We start from the raw sequence: 21,465 nt of genomic DNA on the forward strand, positions 1-21,465 counted from the left end.
TCTAATTACTCAAATATAAAATGAGTTAAATCAACTGTATAAAAAATCAAGCCATTCCCCAATTGATAAATGGACAAGAGACATGAATAGGCAATTTTCAGATAAAGAAATCAAAAGTATCAATAAGCACATGAGAAAATGTTCTAAATCTCTAATAATTAGAGAAATGCAAATCAAAACAACTCTGAGGTATCACCTCACACCTAGTAGATTGGCTAAAATGAAAGAAGGGGAGAGTAATGAATGCTGGAGGGGATGTGGCAAAATTGGGATATTAATGCATTGCTGGTGGAGTTGTGAACTGATCCAACCATTCTGGATGGCAATTTGGAACTATGCTCAAAGGGCTATAAAAGAATGCCTGCCCTTTGATCCAGCCATACCATTGTTGGGTTTGTACCCCAAAGAGATCATAGATAAACAGACCTGTACAAAAATATTTATAGCCATGCTTTTTGTGGTGGCAAAAAACTGGAAAAGGACGGTATGCCCTTCAATTGAGGAATGACTGAACAAATTGTGGTATATGCTGGTGATGGAATACTATTGTGCTAAAAGGACTAATAAACTGGAGGAGTTCCATGTGAACTGGAGAGACCTCCAGGAACTGATGCAGAGTGAAAGGAGCAGAGCCAGAAGAACATTGTACACAGATACCAATACACTGTGGTAAAATAGAAGGTAATGGACTTCTGTACTAGCAGCAATGCAATGATCCAGGCCAATTCTGAGGGATTTATGGAAAAAAACGCTACCCACATTCAGAGGAAGAACAGCAGGAGTGGAAACACAGAAGAAAAGCAACTGCTTGAACACATGGGTTGAGGCAGACATGATTGGGGATTTTGATTCGAAACTACCACACCAATGCAACCACCAACAATTGGGAAATTGGTCTTGATCAAGGACACATGACAAAACCAGAGGAAATGTGCGTCGGTCATGGGTGGGGGGAGGGCGAGGAGTGAAGGGGAAAGTAGGAGCATGAATCATGTAACCATGTTAACTTTACTAAAAATGAATATTAATAAATGTTTTAAAAAATAATAAAATAAAATGCATGAAAGAGGGAAGATCAGCAAAGGATTAATATAGGAATATAGAATATCTAAATAGAGAGTGTCTGAAGCAGTATAATAAGGAATAAGGCTAGAAAGGTAGGTTGAAGACAAATTGTAGAGGGCTATTAATTCCAGATGAAGGTGTTTCTACTGCCCGGAGGAGAATATAAGATTTCCATTGGCTATGACTCTGAAGATGATTGTCTTAGTTACTGTACTACAAGGGACTCATGACTTTACTGATGTGGGCACTCCTCCTCTGGGGCAAATCAAAAACCTCTCAGAGAGGGTAAGTCACGTAACCCCAATTGCCTAGCCCTGGAAGCTCTTCTGTCATAGAACTAATACTAGGATAAGAGTGTTAGGGTTAAAAAAAAAAAAAGGTTTATGTGAAATCCAGTTCAAGATATGCAATAGTCACTTACAGACATAAGGCTGGAGGTCAGGGAAAAGTTAGTGCTGGATAAACCTACCTTAAATCTTTAGTATAGAGATCATTAAATCTATGGGAGCTTGTGGGGTCACCAAATGAAACCAAAGTGCAGAGAGTTAAAGGAACATGCTCAACTAGTAAGTGGTAAGGTAAAGACTTGAACCCAAGGTTCTGACCTAATATCCCTTGCTCTTTCCATTATAATCTGGCAAGAAAACACTAATTTTTCATAGAAACCAGTGCTGGCTGCTTCTGATGGAAAGGGTTCATCACTTTGAGGAATGACATTTCACTCTGTTTTGTTCTTTCCTCTTTGCATCTTTTTTTGTTGTTTTTATACATACCATAAAGGAGATGATGATGATGGGAAGGGCAAGGAGAGGGGGAGAGTGAGGAATCTAATCACAACAGCCACCTGCAGCAGACAACGGAGTTTGAAAGTTTCTGTTAAACGATCCTATCTGGTTCAGCTTGCTACTTTTGACACATTGAATAATTAAACTTGATTCTCTCCTGAATTTGTTCTCTGGGAAATAAATGAATCCTTAATTAATTTAAAACCTTTTAATCTGTTCATTGATGGTTTTTACTTAACCCAGAGAGACAAAATCTAAGACCATTTAGAACAGGAGTTCTTAACGTTACTTTGTGTCAGGCTCCCTCTTTGGCACTCCGGTGAAGGCTATGGACCCCTTCTGAGAAAAGAAACGTTTTTAAATGCATATGATACAAGATCACAGAGGAAACCAATAACATTGAAATAGAGGTTCCTTTTTTTTATTGTTTTAAATTCCGGTATCCAAAGTTAAGAATATCAGGTCTAGAGAGCAATTAGAAGCCTTAGAGTAGACTGAGCCCAAGAGATGAAAAAGAAAGTTACCTTGAGATCTTCTTCCAAAGCAATATAGGAAAATGATAGGTGATCCTTTTACTTCTGATCCCCATCAGAGAGCCTACCCTCCTAACTGTCCAAAAGCTTAAAGGAAGAGGATTACTGCCCTAGAACCCTCTAAATGGCAAGAGGTTAAACCCAGGGTCTAGGAGAATAGGGACAGCCTTAAGGTAAAGGTAGCTGACTATTATTCATTGATTTATTGTTCTTTGAAACAGCAAAAAATATCTCATCAGGAAACTGCTAACATTATAGTTGTTCTGTATGTCCTTGGCCAAGTCACTTATATTCTAAAGTTATCAACTAGATGACCCAGTTATTACAGTGGCTAGCAAACATTAATAAAAAGCTTGTTGACTCTCTAACAGAGTGGTGGTCTGGGAATTAGGATGTCTTCAATTCAAATCTAGCCTTCAACACTGGGCAAGTCAATTAATTCTTTTTAGCTTCATTTTCTTCATCTGTAAAATGGAGATAATAAGAACTTCACAGGGTTTGTTGTGAAGTTCAGATGAGATGACCTATCTCAAGTGCTTGCAAACCTTAAAACACTATTGTTACTATTGTCATCATTATTATAAAATTGAAATTGGATTAGATGTCTCTAAACTCCCATACAACTTTAAACACTATGATCCTAAGAATGAACAATTTGTTTATGAATGAACAACCTCAGGCTTATGGAACAAATTATATTTGTGGTTTGCTTTTCTGAGAATAAAAGATTTGGATGAAATATTTCCTTTCTCCCAGAGCTGTTGCTTTGATTCATTGCAACTCATACTACATTAGTTTCACTTTCTGTAATATTTCCAAAAGGCTGTTTCTTAATGAAATGGTAACTACAAGTGATCTTCTTTGTGTAGGACCCTCCTTAGCAAATTCACTAGCTAGCAGTTACAGTATGGATCAGCAAATTTCAGAATATCTATACCAAATACAATTTCCTCCTCTGGATGTCAAAATGGGCTTGTGATTCAGAAAGCAGTCATACTTTTTTTCCATCTCAAAGAGTCTTCAATTTAACAGGAAGCTGAAGAGTCAATGAACAAATTTATTATCATTTTTTTAAGTAACCCTTGAGTCAGAGATGTCTGTGGCAAAAAGAGCCCAGTTTACCTTATCACATTTATCTTGGTTGGAAACACCTCCACGAAACAATGAGACATTCTCCCTGTTACACAACCTAGCACTCCTCACTTGTAAGATCTTATTGCTCAAATTGCTAAATAATGTTTAATACCATAGGTAACACAAGAACCAAAAAAACTGGGAACAATGGCTATAGCTATTTCCTGGTTCAATGTGGGCAAATTGATTTTAATCATGCATTAAAGCATCAGAAAAATAAAACTATTTATAGATTAGCCTAGCAAAAAAACAAACTAATAGCAAAAGGATTTAATCAAGACATAATGTAAATAGGAGGAAATCAAGCAGTAGAGTAACCACTCCAAAAGAAGCATCATCCCCTACATCCCCTAAGTAATATAGGGGATAGAAAACTCTAAGGGAAAATTTATGTGAAGCTTGCTTCCTTTCCATCCTTTCTTTCTTTCTTTTCCTTCTTTCCTTCCTTTGTTTTCCTTACTTTTCTTCCTTCTTTTCTTTCTCCTTTTCCTTCCTTTCTTCCTTCCTTCCTTCCTTCCTTCCTTTCTTTCTTTCTTTCTTTCTTTCTTTCATTCTTTCCTTCTTTCCTTCCTTCCTTTCTTCTCTCCTTTCTTTCCATTTCCTCCTGTCTTAATATGAATTCTAAAATAGAAGAGTGTCAAAAGCTAAGCAATAGGGTTAAGTAACTTGCTCAGAGTCACATAGTTAGGAAGTGTCTGAGGCCAGATTTCAACCCAGGCCTGGTGTTCTGTCCACTGTGCAACCTCCCCTAGGAATTAGCTTTTGACATGGATAGATAGAGTAAGGCAATTTCTCATCTCTTCTCAACATGCTTTCAGTGTCCAACAAGCAAATCTATCACAGTTCTTTGGAACTGGCTTTGTATAGGCTCCAGGATATAAACTCCCATGAATCTATTTCCTGGATTTACAAACTGAATATAACTACAGCACAAGCATCCTCTGTTTCAGTTAGGCTATCTTTCCCAAATTACACTGATCCTGTTTATCTTTCTGTGCAAGGTTATTCAGGAATACCCTATCCTTTCCACATTGTTGTTTTTTTCCCTCTCATCTTTGTTGTCTAATTCTGGGCTTTCTGACAAAATTCCTCATCCCAGCACAAGTCTAATGGTATTCTTATATCCTGAAGCTTTCTCCAGTGAGTACCTTTGCCTAATATTTGAATCCATGTTAGAGTCTCTATTAAGGATAAAGGCAATCTTTATCTTTATTACATGCAAATATAAAAACTTGGTGCCCCTGCTGACAATAATCCACTTGACCTAATCCCATCTTAAGGGAATTCCCAGAGTCAGTGACAGCCTGAACCAAGTATTTCTTAAGAACCCCATTTCCATTCCCTTCTGGCTTAGAAGAAATTTAGTATAATGGAAATATTTGACTCTGAAATTAGGAAAGTAGAGTCAGAGGAAATGAGTTCAAATCTTGCCTCTAATGGTCACTATTACTTAAGTGGCCTTGGACAAGTCACTCAACCTCAATTTCCTCATATGACAGTTGAAATATATGGCTTCTCAGGTAAGTAGGTGTCAAAGAGAGAGTCAAGAAGATCTGAGTTCAAAAATGGCCTCAGATACTTATTATATGATCACGGGCAAGTCATTTAACTGTTTTTTGCCTCAGTTTCCTCAACTATAAAATGGAAATAATAATAGTACCTCTCTCACAGATAATATCTGTAAAGTGCTTAACATGGTACCTGACATATAGAAGGCTAAAGCTTATTATTAATGCTTATTCCCTTCTCCTTCCCTTTCATTACTAGATCTCTAAGTCTGAAATCCTATAACTATAGGATATTTTCTATAAATATTTTCTATAACTGTAAATATTTTCTCCAAGGTATTATATGCCTTGGCATCAGGAACTACTCTGATATAGACTTCTTAGGGGATTGGGTAGCATTTTAATAATCTAAACTTTTGGTTCCTCTTGTTAAAAATGAAGGTTATAGCATCCAGAACAAAAAAATGAAGTGGTGTATCTTCTCAAGATGCGGCACATTCTTTGTCACCAGAAATCTCTTACCTTGCTACTCTCTTGGAGGTCTTCCATGTGGAATTATCCATTTAGGGCAAAAGTTCTTAACCAAGTTTCAGTCAGTCAATAAACATTTATGTACCAGACACCGTGCTAATTGTCAGGAATTCAAAAAAGAGGTAAGTTCTTGCCCTTAAAGAGCTTGCATTCTAATTAAGAACAGACATAAACATAAATATATATATATATATATATATGATAAATTGGAGATAATCAACAGAAGAAAGGCACAATTCCTAAAAAGGCTCAGGAAAAGTTTCTTGCAGGAGGTGAGATTTTTTATCTGGGACTTGAAGGAAGTCAGTGAAGCTAAGAGGCAGAGATGAAGAGGGAGAGAATTCCAGGAATGGGGAACAGCCAGAGAAAATACTCAGAGTAGACAGATGAAGTATATTGTGTGAGGAACAGCCAGGGCCAGTGTTACCCAATCTCAAAATATGTGAAAGGGAATAAAAGGGTCTATGAACTTGGTTGTTATTGGAGAGGGGAGGTTTAAAAAATATTTTGGCAACTATTTCAATATGATTACTTCTTTTGTAATTCTATTACAAAAACGTTCTGAGAAGGGGTCCACTGACATCACTAAACTGTCAAAATGAACCATGACACAAAAAGGGTAAAAACCCCTGATTTACCTTAACTTTTGCCTCACTCCAACCCTTTGACCAGTTCAAAGGAACATTCTTCCCCAAAGAATTATTCTCTAGTTCTTTGGGGGCTACCAGATCTTTTCAATTACTCTTCAATTTCATTTCTAAGAGACACTGGGGCACATTATGCAAATCTGCTGTTCTCTCTCTCTCTCTCTCTCTCTCTCTCTCTCTCTCTCTCTCTCTCTCTCTCTCTCTCTTTCTCTCTCTCTCTCTCAGCAACCATTGCCATAAATCTAACCGAGGAAATTATTTGACAAGACATATTGAAATAATTAATAATTTATTGCCACGTATCTGGTTCATCACTCTCCAGTTGAGGCCAAATGAGAACAAAAGTGAAAAGTATAAACTATGATAATTTTTAATCCAGCCATTTTAATTTATTTTTCTTAAAAATAGAGAAACTATATCGCTATGCCTAATCAGTCATAACTAGTGAGACATCCACCCGACTGGCATAACTGTTGTTTCCAGGGCCTAGTAGACAGGCTACAGTAAATCAGACCAATGAGATATTTTGGTCTCTAAGCAACCACTTTTTATTATAAGGCTTTGACCTAGCAGCTGGTTAGTCTATATATGAATTCATCAACAAAGCTACGAAAAACAAGATCATAGCCTCTGAAATAAGTTTGATTAACTGGGAAGTAAAAATTCATGTCATTGGTTTGTTGATGCTCTTTCTCAAGAAGTACAGCTCACAAAAATTTGAATGAGATTCTGATGAGCTCTGAAGGGCAGCACTTCCCCATCCCCTACATCTACCTGCAGGGGTGATTGCCATGTTTTCTTTATATACAGACTAGCAAATTTATCCATCACAAAGGGGTGCATCACCACACAATTGGATCCTGAGACACAAAATTCTCAGAAGAGTCACATGTGTTTTTTGAGTAATCATTTGACTGCTACCTGATAGAAGGACTTTCTGGAGAAGGGGTTATTAACCTAGGATCCATGGAAGGGGTCCAACAATAGATATCAGAAGGCCTAAGAATCTGGACAGGAAAAAAAATTATGTCTTTTATTATCAGAAACCTTAAGCTTTCCTAGTAATCTGATGCATTTTATTTTCTGCATATAGAAATAAAACATTATTCTGAGAAGAAATCCATAGAATTCATTAGACTGCCAAAGGGGTCCATAACACATAAAAGACTAAGAACTCTGTTAGAATCCTTGAATATAGATTACATAATATTAGAAATATAGTTATAAAAATTAGAAGAATATAATATATTATATAATCATAGGTCATAAATTATATATTAGAATACATATAATCTGCTTAATAGGCACTTTTTATGCATTTACTATGTGATAGGTGGTATGTTAGGTACTAAGGAAACAAGAACAAAAACAGAATAGTCCTTGCCCTCAAAGAGGTTACATCTTATTGGTAGTAAAAGGTTGAAGAGAAAAAATATATACACAGATAAAACAATTTTAAAAAACAGGGATTGGGACTGAACCTGTAATTTCTTTGATATAGGGATTAAGAAACTCTACTAATGCAGGCCAGAACCTTCTCTACAACTTATAGTCTTAGAAAGTTGCACAGAAGGGAGAAAAACGTTGCTTAGAGTACTATAAGGTTAATTTGTCCAGAATCACATAGCTAGTATGTGTTTGGAGACAAGATTTGAACCCAGGTCTTGCTGTCTCTAAGGCTAGATATCTAAATGTAAATTAATGAAAAAAAAATAAATGTAAATTAATTTGGGAGAAAGCACTAACAACCTGGAGAGGGAAGAGAGTGGGAGCTCAGGAAATACTCAGGCAGTAAGCAGTCACTGAGATATGTCTGGAAGGCAGCTGGGCCTTCCAAGAGGTGAGAAAAGAGAAGCCTTTCAGGCATAAGAAATACCCAGTGCAAAGGCATACATGAGATCAAATATTAGGAACAAGGAAGAGCATCTAGGCTGCTTTAGCTGAAAGGTGGAAGGAAGTATCATTTTCTTCCTTAGACAGGGTATACTCATAGCCAACAAACTGGACTGTGACATGGTCAGTCTTCGACCATCTCCACAATCTCTGATTTTCATGGAATTGGAGCCAATTTCAATGGTCTGTTGGTTTAAGACAACAAAATGATAAAGTTCGGAGAGACAAGTATGACCCTGACAAAGTTATTTAACCTCTCTTAACTTCAATTTCCTTATCTTTAAAATGGATATAATAATATTTATACTAGCCACCTCTCAGAGTGATTGTGAAGAAAAGCATTCTGTTAACCTCCAAATTGTACAGAAATGTGAGTCATTAATTAGTATTATTAACACAATCGGAGAAACAAAATGAGAGACCTTCTTAGGACCATTACACAGATACCAATAAATGAGGTCACAGAGAAACTACCATATTCCTTTTTTGACATTGGGAAGATCAGAAAATCAATAGAACATGGGCATGAATCACATGGATGAGAAGGCCTGGTCTGATATAGATACTGAATTAAGACATCTCTTTGACCTGAAGACAAACGCATCAATTCTGTCCATATAGCCCTGGAGCAATAGGGTAAAAAACATGAAAAGAGAGAATCCTCCTCTATAAGTAAATTGCTCTAAAAAATAACAGAAATTTCTGCTTAGAGCATCGATCTTAAAACATTACCTTAAGTTTTAGACTTTCAACTTTACTGTACTATACCAAACTTATGATAATATCTCTTTAATTATAAATAAAGACAACATATTATAATGAGGTATATGTGTATGGAGAGGGTGTTCTCTCATTCCTGCAGTGAGGTTAAACATGATTTGTCTTCCTTGATAAGCTAAAATCACAAAAAGGGATTAAATAAAAAACACAAATTGCAAAATAGGGGAGACACAAATAATAAAGTTCTATAGGAGTTCAGAGGAAATGAATGTATGTATCTTATATGTCACCATTAGAAAAACTTGACTTCAGAATCCTAAGCAAAACAACTGAAGTTTCAAGAAGTTTCACTGGAGCTAAGTAAGAAATGGAGAATATGGGCAGTAAAGAGCAGCTTTAGTTTTTCCCTCCTCTGTTTTCAATGAACACATAGAAGGATTCATAAACAGGAGTAAACAGAGCTGTCCAGATCTCTTCTCAGACCTGCCCTGCCCAACCAGGGAACTCTAGGTGCCCATGTTTGTCATTCACTCATAAAGAAACTCCACCCCTCCAAAAAACTAATCGCCTTCCTTTTTCCCTCCTCCCTCTTTTGGCAGAGCTCCTGGTAGAGGATCAAAAAAGTGGGTGGCATTTGGGTCTGTATCTCTCATCTCTTTTACAGTGGGCAAACCTTTCTTCTTTATATATTGAAATATTCATGGTTTCCAATGATTTAACAGTTCACAAAAAAGTCTTTTTTTTTTAAAATAAAAAGTAACAACACAGGTATCTCCACGTTTTCTTGTCTTATAATCCTCTTCTGTATACATTATAAGTTTTCTGGATCACAAAACTCTGATGTTTGTTCTCATTAAACCAAGAAATGCCTTGTAAGCAAATAATAAAATACAATACATGTAACAGCCTAATTAGTCTCTATATTCAGGTTATTTCATTGTTTATAAACTGAGGTTCTGGCTCCTAACCATTGACTCTGGCTCTGAATTTCTAACCAAAAGCAGAATTCCTCTTGGTTCCAGTGCTATATTTTCCCAGATGAATTTTGTTTTAGAAGGTACAAGTTTTAGAACCCAAAGTTGCCCAGTATGCTAAAGAGCAAGAAGAGTGAGGAACCAATAGTCAGTTCAATAAACCTTTATTAAACTCCTATTGGTCAAATCACCATTTTTTTTTCTGGGAAAGATAAAATAAAATCTAGATAGAATAATCATTGGTCTCATGAAACTAAGGTTTAATAAAGGGACATATGTGTCATATAGAAAAAGAGAGGGGGAGTAGAGTAAGAGCAAAATAATTTTTCCTTTAGTGTTTAAACAGCATTTTTCTCAAAATAATTTAGTGAGCTGAACAGCAAAAATACTATTATCTCTGTTTTAAGAGAAGGAAATTGAGAACCAAATACATAAAGAGGTTTTAGGAGATGGGATTAGAGACCAAGTCTCCTAATTCCAAATGTGATTTTTTCCCCACATACCTTGCTATCTGCCCCAACAGTAATTTATTCTAATATTTAATATCTATTTCTTCTTTGCAGAGGCCATTTTATTCACCATGAAAAGCATCTGAGAGTCCAGATACTCAGAACAGCATAACATGTAAAGAAAATACTAATGGAAAGACCACTAAGCAGGCCATGAACTGCCAGTGAGCTTGGACCTCCATTTAAACACTATCTCCACCACCACCCCAAAACCCTCCCCACCATGTGAAACAGGGAAAGGAGAGATATGACACTCTGGAACACACATTTATGCAACTTATTAGGAAGCTCAAAGAACAGCTTTGGCTTTAAAGATGACTACATGTCTGCATAACCTCAAAGCCAAAGTCTGGGTAAACTTGGGTAAAGAACTTGGCTGAAAGAATGGCAGATCCCTGGGCTGCCTAAGGCCAAACTCCACTAACTGGGCTGTAGATATTATAAAGGAATAAAATGAAAAGCAAAATAAAAGGTACAGAAGAAAGAAGTCTCAGGGCTTTCCTGCTTTCCTTCTTCCTCTCTGTCATATATATATATAATATTTTTTTTTTTATTTTTATTTATTTATTTTTTTATTTATTGGTATTTATATAATATTTTTTTTTCTTTTTAAACTCTTACCTTCCATCTTAGAATCAGTACTGTGTATTGGTTCCAATACAGAAGAGCGGGCAAGGGCTAGGCAATGGGGGTTAAGTGACTTGCCCAGGGTCACATAGCTAGGTAGTATCTGAAGCTGGATTTGAACTCAGGCCACCCTGTCTCTAGGCCTGGCTCTCAATCCACTGAGCCACCAGCTGCCCCCTCTCACTATATTTTTAAACCTTTACCTTCTGTTTTAAAATCTAATGGTTCCAAGGTAGAAGGGTGGTAAGAGCTAGGCAATCTGGGGTTGACTTGCCTAGAGTCACAAAGCTAGGAAGAGTCTGAGGTAAGATTTGAGCCCAGGACCTCCTGTCTTCAGGCCTGGCTCTCCATCCAATGAGCCACCTAGCTGTCACCTTTTATATATTTCCTAAATTCTTCTCAGTCTCGTCTCGTCTCNCTCTCCTCTCCTCTCCTCTCCTCTCCTCTCCTCTCCTCTTCTCTTCTTTTCTTTCTCTCTCTCTCTCTCTCTCTCTCTCTCTGTCTCCCTAGCACCTGGATTCATAGCCTAGGATAGATCTGGAGTTCTAGCCTCTTGTCTCCCTTAATCTGTCAAGTCTCCCACTCAAACCAACGAATCCTCTCAATCTGGTAACCATCCCTTAGACTTCTGCCTTCTGTCCAGCCTCAGACCTCTTTCCCTAAACGGATGTCATCTCTCAAAAGCTGCCCTGGGGAATGCAGTGCTCGCCAAATCAAGTTTTCCTCGAAAGTCAGCTCAGGAAAGCCCCAGGGTTGTAGCTCTAGGGGTGAAGCGGACCACCTCTGCCCACTCCCATGCCCCACGCCGGTCAGACCTCCCCGGCGCAAGGCACAACACTGCTGGTCCTGACCCACTAACCACCATAATCCACAAACCCTCAGGAAAAATGTGAACCACCTCCCTAGAAACGGACGATGCCCCTCATCGCTTCTCCCATCCAGCCTATGATACCCCAGCCCCCACCCCTGGGCGGATCTCATCCAAAGCGGACCCGCTGCGGAGAGCTCTGCCTTGCTCTTCTTACCTGCCTACAATGTCCCGCTGTCCCCGAAGCAGCTGCAGGTCCGCGTTCAGTGCGCTCAGCGCCCACACTGCCGCCTGCCCTTTTTTGGGTCCCTGGCGGGTATGTTCCGTCCAGCCCCACATCACTTCCCGTAAAGGAGCTGAGAGGTGGGGGCGGGTCCTCCTTTCTTTCCTACACCTCCCTCTTCCTCCTCCTCACCCGCAGGGTGCCTCCCTACGAGGTCTTCTGCCCTTGTGGCCCTGTGAGAAGTTAGGTGGCTTCGGAGTCTCTCTCTCCCGGGGAAAGAGGGAAGGATGGAGCCCCCAGTCAGGCAGGGGCGGACCCTGCTCCTGCTGCCAAATGCCCCCGCCCCGAGGGAAAGTAGGAGAGGCTGGAGAGGACCTCAGCTCAGTCCCTGAGTAGAGGCTACCTGGAACGTGGGGGGGGGGGGGGGCATTTGGCAGCGGACTTAGGGAAGAAGAAGGGAGACCAGAGCTAGGGTTCCTGGGCTCTGCTGCTGAATTCACGTCACCCACAAAGGAGATCCTTCCTGGCCTTGGCAGCACGGAGTAAATGGTGTGAAGCTTCTTCCTGACTGGACTGAAGATTTTTAGCTGGATTGAAGGAAAGGATTAATGTTTAGTTGAGGAGAAAGAAGGGGAAGGCAAATGAGCGTAATGTGTAAATGGGTAGAAGGAGGGAAGGGAATGAACATGTAATGATCCACTTCAATCTCACTATGGCATTTTGTTTAGTCATTCCTTATTAAACTTGCATGTGCCTTCCCAAGGGCCACTTTCTGGAGGAAAAAAAAAAAAAAAGATTACAAGGGCATAGACACACACACCGCTGTCTGAAGCCCTAGCCTCGGCTCTTTTGAGATATCAGCCCTTTTGGTATTTCACCTCCCATTGGGTGCTACGCCATGATTTCTGCTTAGAAAACATGCATCCACCAGAGTAGATAGCTATGCCCCTGTGCTTTATTGGTCTCTAACTTCTGGCTTTTATAAAAATTGCTCAAGTCCTTTTTTTCCTGCACAAGAGAAATGGCAATCACTCTGCCAGGAAGAGGAATCAAAGTTGGCAAAGGAAATAGAAAAGTCAGGAAGAGAAAGAGGAGTGCAAGCCAAGGAGGTTATACATACAGTTCTTTCTGGTATGGACTAATTCTATTTAAAAGCAACTTAAAACTATGAGAAAAACAGGATGCATGGCCTAACTGAGATAAAACCAAATTCTAGAAATTCGAGCCTTTGCTGCCACCCAGCGACTCTTCTTCTGTCAGCTTTGTTTCTCTAAGCCTAAGGCCTATGACTATAGAAACAGCTAGATTTCAAGGTTCCCAACCAAAGACATCCTGTGTGCTGTTCACTCTTAGAACAGAAGTCAAACCAATGAGTGCTGAATTGCAGCTTATAAAACAAGTCTTTACTGAGAAAGCCCTTCACATGTACTTAAAGACATCTGGGAAGACCAAAGAATATCCCAGATGGCTCTGTATTTTGAATACATCTATTCTTGGGAATCTCTTTTCTGGCCAAGCTGGTTTTCTCCCACAGAAACCTCCAAAGGAAATGGTGTGTACTGAAAGAGAGAAGAGTTCTATTTGATGTTTGGGAGGCAAATTAAGTAAAGAGGCTGGAAAATTGGGCAGGAAGCCAACCCTAAGCTAGTGACCAAGTAGACCATGTCTACAAGTGCAAACCCAGATTCCAGAAAGCTCTCAGAAAACTTACTTGGCTTCCCAGGATTGTGTGGGTTCTTATTAGAGACATTCCCCATTCTTGACCTTTCATGATTTTTATCTTTATCCTTCATCTCTGACCAGGCACTCTAATTCCCATCATAGGACCCTGGACTTCTGATGAGAGAACCAGTTCAACCTGGACCCACTATAATGTTGCTCCTTCAATGCTTTCATACCATGTCCCCATGTAACTATTTTTCCATAAACAGCACTGAGAACCAATTTGAGACTACCATTCCTGGAAAAGTTCCATCAATCAATTACTTGATGACTCCGTTCACCAACCCTGGGATTTCCCTAGATAAAATGAAAACAAAGGGGTAGTTAAGTAGCACAGTGATAAGAGTGCCGGACCTGGAATCAAGAAGAGTTGAGTTCAAATCTGAACTCAGATATTTCCTAGCTGTGTAACCTTGAGCAAGTCACTTATCCCTGAATACCTAGCCCTTGCCACTAAAAACATTGGAACAAGATAGAGGATAAGTTGTTTTTTTAAGTGCTTAAACTTGATAGAATACTGAATCTAAGCACTTAAGAACAAAAGATCAAGAATATCAAAAGAATTATGTAAAGTAAGAAGGTCTAACAGTACTAGATTTTACACTACATTATAAAGCAGTAATTATCAAAACTATCTGGTCCTGACTAAGAAATAGAAAGGTAGATCAGTGGAACAGAACAGATATGCAACAAACAATAGCAAGAGATTATAGTAACCTTGTACTTGACAAAAGTATAGATCCAGGCTATTGGAAAAAGAAATCTTTATTTGGTAAAAATTGCTGGGACAACTGGAAAGTAGTCTGGCAGAAAACAGGAATAGACAGATATCTTACACCATGCACAAAGATAAAATCAAAATGGATACAAAGTCTAGACCTAAAAGGAGATAGATATCATAAGCAAATCAGAATAGGGAATATATTACCTATCAGATGTATGGACAGGAGAGAAACTTATGAATAAATGAGATGGAAAGTATTGTGAGATATAAAATGGATGTCAAGTACAACAAATTGAAAAGTTTTTGTAGAACTATAACAAAATGTTGTCAAAATTAATAAGAAAGCATAAATTTTGGAAAATTTTAATAGTCTCTCAGATAGAGGTCTCATAACTAAAATGTATAGAGAACTTTGTCAGATTTATGGGAATAAGAGCCCTGCAAATGATAAATGGGCAAAAGATGCCACAGTGTTTAGATGAAGAAATCAAAGTCATATATAGGTATTCAGAAAAATGCTCTAAATCACTAATCAGGGAAATGCAAACCAAAATAATTCTGAGGTATTATCTCACACCCATCAGACTGGCTAAAATTACAAAAGGACAAAATGACAAATGTTGGAGGAGATGTGAATGAGTGACACTGATAGACTGCTGGTGGAACTGTGAACTGATCCTACCATTTTGAAGGACCCAGAGAAATATAAAACTGTGCTGGGTCTATTTCCTAAGGAGATTAGGGAAAAAGGGAAAAGAACCTATATGTTCCAAAATATTTATAGTAGCTCTCTTTGTGGTAGCAAAGAACTAAAAAATTGAGAGGATGTCTTAGAGGATGATTAAACAAATCTTGATATATGATTGTGATGAAATACTATTGCAGCATAAGAAACAATGAGCAGATTCATTTTTTTTAATTTGGAAAAAAATAACATGAGATAATGTAGAATGAAATGAGTAGAACCAAGAAAATATATACAGCTACAGGTTTAAAATCTGAAAAATAATTTATAAATGTTCACATCCAAAGAATGAACTGAAAAATGGAAACATGAAAGACATATATTTGGCTTAATTTGTCTAGATCTGACAGAGAGAAGTTCAGGTCTCCCACTAGTATAGTTTTACTATATATTTCCTCCTTGAGCTCTGCCAGTTTCTCCTTTAGAAATTTGGATGTATACCTTTTGGTGTATACATGTTGAGTACTATTTCCTCATTGTCTATACTGCCTTTTATCAGGATGTAATTACCTTCCCTATCTCGTTTAATCAGATCTATTTTTGCTTTGGTTTTGTCAGATATCATGATTTCAACTCCTGCCTTCTTTTTCTCATTTGAAGCCCAATAGATTTTACTCCAGCCTTTTACCTTACCCCTGTGTAAGTCTACCTGCCTCATATGTGTTTCTAATCCACTCTGCTATTTGCTTCCGTTTTATGGGTGAGTTTATCCCATTCACATTCAGAGTTATGACTGTCAGGTGTCTATTCCTCAACATTTTGATATCCTCTCCTAGTTCTGCCCTTTCTTCTTTCACTATTTCCTTTTAAACCAGTGGTTTGCTTTTAATTAGCCCCCCTTATCCCCTCCCTTAGTTTATTTCCCTTTCTGTCCCCTCCCTTTTTGTTTTCCTCTTGTTATTTTTTCAAGGTCTATTAAATTCCCTCCCCCTCTCTTTCCCTCCCTTTTTGAACTCCCTGCCCCACTACCTCCCACCCACCCCCGCCTTGATTTTTCCTCTTCTGACTTTTCCCATAGGATAAGATAGAATTCGATATCTCAAAGGATCTAGCTGCTCTTCCCTCTCAGAACTGATTCCACTGAGAGTAAGGTTTAAGTATTCCTATTAACACTATCTTCCTCTCCTTCTTATATATTATTCATCCCTTCCCTTTCCCATTTGCCTCTTTGTGTGGTATAGATTATTCTATTTTTCTTATTCCTTCAAGTTTCTCTTGGTGCCATCTTCTATTCCCCCCCCCCCCGCCTTTTCTTTTTTTGTATATCATCTTAGACCATTTAGTACTATAACCTCTCCCTATGAATAATTCTTTTAATTACTATAATAGTGTAGAAATGATAATAAATAAAGGTAATGGAGACACCAGGGATGTTATAATAAGTCCAAATGATTGTGGGTACACATACCAGGTTGTTGGAGAGACTAGACCAGATTGGGAGACCAGAGCAGCTAAGCTGCTCCTAACTGACAAAAATGGCTGCTGGCCAACTGCCAGCAGCTCACCACTAGGCCAGAGCCTTTGGAAACCAACAGACTAGGTAAAGGTTTAAACAGCTTTAATTATGTTTAACTAAAAGGTGGGAAAGGGATTTCTATACTAAAACCTTAAAACCTAATAACAAAACCCACAGGGAAAGGGGAGGATTTCCCTACACTAACTTAGTGACCTAAACAGACAGGGCCCAAGGAGCTGTAATGGAGTCTCTGGGTGACTGCCTCAGACCTGGACCTGCCAGGCCTAAACAGCACAACTAAGGGCTAATGTGGCTTTGGGGTTCTCACTGTAATCCACCTATGATCTCTGGATGCCAAGAGCCAAGGTGGTCTCAGGTACCAAGTTGAGAGGGTGTACTTGAGACACTGTCCACCAGATCCCAAACTTCTCCTCTTCCCTTGGAACTGCATTGTAGATCTTGTCCTCTTTGCTAGATGCCACCACCACACAGGATTCCAGGGAAAATCAGGATGCAGGGTGTCCTTTACTCTGAGATCTCCCAGGGTTAGCCACAGTTTATGCTAACCTCTAATGGAGTCCCTCTCAGAGCACAAGTCACTTCTTCCTGCTCCTTCATTCCATCTTGGAATTCCCAGCTCCAGCTCCTTCCTGCTAGATACACCTTAATTCTTAATTACTAACTAATCTAATCTTCCTCACAACAATAGTGAATACAATTTTTGAGTTACACATAACATTTTTCTATATAGGAATACAAATAATTTGATCTTATTGAAGCCCTTAAAGAAGAAAATGTTTAAAAAATATTTTTTTTCTTTCCCCTCTCTTTCTTATTTACCTTTTCATGTTTCTCTTGATTTTTGTGGTTGGATATCAAACTTTCCACTTAGTTCTGGTCTCTTTTTTTTACAAATACTTGGAAGTTTTCTATTTTGTTGAATGTCCATACTTTCCCCTGGAAGTATATAGTCAGTTTTGATGGGTAGGTGATCCTTGGTTATAAACCCAACTCTCTTGCCTTTCTGAATATCATATTCGAAAAACATATATTTGTAAAAAAAAGAACTTGAGGACAAGAACCATGTTCCTCTCCTCCAGGTAACTTACACATATAAGTAAATTGTTTAACTGAATTGAATCTTTTAAGATACAGCAAGCTATACTTATTACCACTAGAAGTGGGAAAGTAAATACCATTAGCCTATTGAAAGTAAAATAGCAGGAAGTAATCTAAAATTGTCACCATTCAGTATCAATACACTACTCTACATTGTTAGTTACTGTTTGGGTTCATGAGTGTTTGTATATCTGGATTCCACAACGACTCTATAGGCTCCCTGCAGGTAGGACTCTGGTAGCTAGAAAGTATTGTAAAGAATGAGGTGTTTTGTGCATCCAATTCCTAGAAAATGTTGGAGCTACGAATCAGGAACCTCCATCCATCCTCCCATCACTCTTCTAATCAGTGTTCTAAAATCAAAAGGAATCTTAGCTGTCATTTAGTTCAGCTTTGAATACCTTCTACATCAGTGGAATTAAACTCAAAGGAAATGGGGTTACTCAACAGTACATAAGGATCCCTGTAGACTGTGTAATGACTTATAAGACAACTACATAAACATACTATCTACTGTAATTTTCTTTATTTTGTTAAATATTTCAAATTACATTTTAATCTAGTTCAAGCAGCTCTCTGAAGTGTAAGAGTGCATTGAAAGGCATTTTTTGACACCTCTGCTTAACCTAAAAAAGGCAAAGATAACATATAGTCTTAATTTGAATTCAACAAATAGCAAAGAACTTACTTTCTCACAGGGCACCATTGTTTTTGGACAACTGTTAGCAAGTGTCCTAAAAATTTAAGTACCTCCTGTATGCCTAAAACAAATCTCTTGTATAAGTGCCCATGCTGTTCTTACACTTCTCTCTGTGAAACAACCTGAAAATTCTGGAATAAAAAGAAAATGTTTAGCTATATCTAGTACATGTAGTGTAGTGTTGTGAGGAAGATTAGCTACATATAGTTTATATGGACCTAGCAGGCAGGGCTGGAGCATTCCAGGATGGAATGAAGGAGCAAGAAGTTACTTGTGCTCTGAGAGAGACTCCATTAGTGGTTGGCACAAACTGTTGCTAGCCCTGGGAGATCTCAGACCTGCATCCTGATTCCCTGGGATCCTGAGTGGTGGTGGCTTTCAGCGAGTGGACAAGACCTACAGAGCTGCACCAAGTGGAGGAGGGGTTTGGGATCTGGTGGACAGCATCTCAAGCACACTATCTCTACTTGGGTACCTTGGACCACCTTGGCTTTTGGTATCCCTGTGATCATCTTCGGATAACCGTGAGAACCCTCAAAGCCACCCTCAGGCCCTTTAACTGTGCTGGTCAAACCTGGCTGGAACCAGGTTTGAAGCAGCCTTCCCAGTGACTCCAGAACTGCTCCTTTGAGCCCTGCCTGGCCTAGGTCAATTAGAGTTAGAGTAGACAAGTCTTCCCCTTGCCCCTGTGATTTGCCCTTTAGGGTTTTTAAGTGTAGAATCCCTTATCCCACCTTTATAAGTAAATCATAATTAAAACTGTTAAAAAAAAACCTTTACCTTGCCTGCTGGTTCCAAAGACCCTGGCCTAGGGCGAGCAGAGTGACAGTTGGGGCTAACTGCCATTCTCGATTCTTGGTCTCCCTATCCTGCTTGGTCCTGTCTCTCCTTCAACCCAGTGTGTGTACCCACAACCATTAGGACACATTTGCATCCCTGGTGCCCCACTCTTTTTAACAGTTTTAATTATGATTTACTTATAAAGGTGGGATAGGGGATTCTACACTTAAAAACCCTAAAGGGCAAATCACAGGGGCAAGGGGAGGACTTGTCTACTCTAACTCTAATTGACCTAGGCCAGGCAGGGCTCAAAGGAGCAGTTCTGGAGTCACTGGGAAGGCTGCTTCAAACCTGGTTCCAGCCAGGTTTGACCAGCACAGTTAAAGGGCCTGAGGGTGGCTTTGAGGGTTCTCACGGTTATCCGAAGATGATCACAGGGATGCCAAAAGCCAAGGTGGTCCAAGGTACCCAAGTAGAGAGAGTGTGCTTGAGATGCTGTCCACCAGATCCCAAACCCCTCCTCCACTTGGTGCAGCTCTGTAGGTCTTGTCCACTCGCTGAAAGCCACCACCACTCAGGATCCCAGGGAATCAGGATGCAGGTCTGAGATCTCCCAGGGCTTGCAACAGTTTGTGCCAACCACTAATGGAGTCTCTCTCAGAGCACAAGTAACTTCCTGCTCCTTCATTCCATCTTGGAATGCTCCAGCCCTCCCTGCTAGGTCCATATAAACTATATGTAGCTAATCTTCCTCACAACAGTAGATATATCTAATATTCCACCTTGTGCATCCCTATCTGCTGCCATTGCTATTTTGAGCTGCCCAATTCTTCCCCCACTCATCTCTGATCAATTAATTATTCCATATCCTCTGTCCCATTACAGATCCCTGGTTTGCAATGTCCCTTTCATATAAACAACCGTAGACTGCTCCATGAAATAGAATATCCATTCCAGGCATGAGGTAGCAACAATGGATAGAGAAACATGTTTTAAAGGATAGACTTGCCACTGCTATCTAAGATAGTAGGGGCTGGGCAGGGGTACAATCACTGATGATCAGAGGGTATGTCCCCTCCATGGTGAGCCAGTAGATTGCTCTGCCCTGGTCTTATTATTCCAGAAAAAGAAAGGTTCTGGTCTAACCTCTAAACTTGTTGTTCAGTTGTGTCAGTCATATCTGACTCTTCATGACCCCATTTGAAGTTTTCTTGGCAAAGATATAGGAGTGGTTCACTATTTCCTTCTCTAGCTTATTTTACAGATGAAGAAACCTCAGTTTAATTGACTTGCCCCAAATCACACAACTAGTTTCTGAGGCCAGATTTGAACTCAGGTCTTCCAGATTCCAGGCCCAGTACTCTTATCTTCTGAACTATCTATCTGCCCAAGCCTCTAAACTGAGTCCTATCAAAAAGGGTGTAAATGATTGCCCATGATGGTCTTCCCGCAATGGGAAAGGCAAGTCGGATTTAAAATACCATGTAAATAGAAAGGTAGAGTTCAGGGACCTAAGTCTTGGCTTGCTTGGTCAATTTTTAAAATATGTTCTTAAACAGAATTTTATAAGCTAGCCTGGAAATCTATTAACAATTTATAATAGTTTAAATGAGAAAAAAGCTTTGTCAATCAACCACTGGAACACAACCCAAATTTGTAACATGGGAATAATACATCTAGTGCTTTCTACATCTCTTATCATGTCCCCATTTATCATCTCAATTTGATGCCAGCCTTTTTGGTATCCAATGCTCTTTGCACCAAAGCATTGATGATTATTTTACTTTCATGAAAATTGTGAAGGGTTTTTATATAACTTGATGCTAACATCCTTTTGGCTTTAGCAGGAAACCAATTTTTTTTTGATAGTCACTCTAGGCAACAACCCAAATTTCTAGAATTTTCAATAAGTTAGACTAAAAGAATATACTAATATTCTGTCAATATAGTACAATTACTTAGGAATACAATGCTATGAGTTTCCTGCAGATATATATATGCTGATTATGGAATTAAAGTCAATGCTACTGCTATACTTACAGAAAAGGACTTCAAAGTTGCTTCTTCCCTAGTATGGTATGTTATTTAAAACCATTAACATATTGATGAAACAATCTTTTGTGAAATCTCTATATGCAGAACTCTGCTAATACAATCTGGAGTAATACTAAAGCAATTATTTCTGCTTTACAAGCAAATGGTGTTTATATTATAGATAACATCAGATTTTTGGTAATTATTATGCATCTTACTTTATATGGT

The sequence above is a fragment of the Gracilinanus agilis genome, chromosome 2 (genome assembly GCF_016433145.1).
Source record: "Gracilinanus agilis isolate LMUSP501 chromosome 2, AgileGrace, whole genome shotgun sequence".
NCBI classification, from domain to species: Eukaryota; Metazoa; Chordata; class Mammalia; order Didelphimorphia; family Didelphidae; genus Gracilinanus; species Gracilinanus agilis.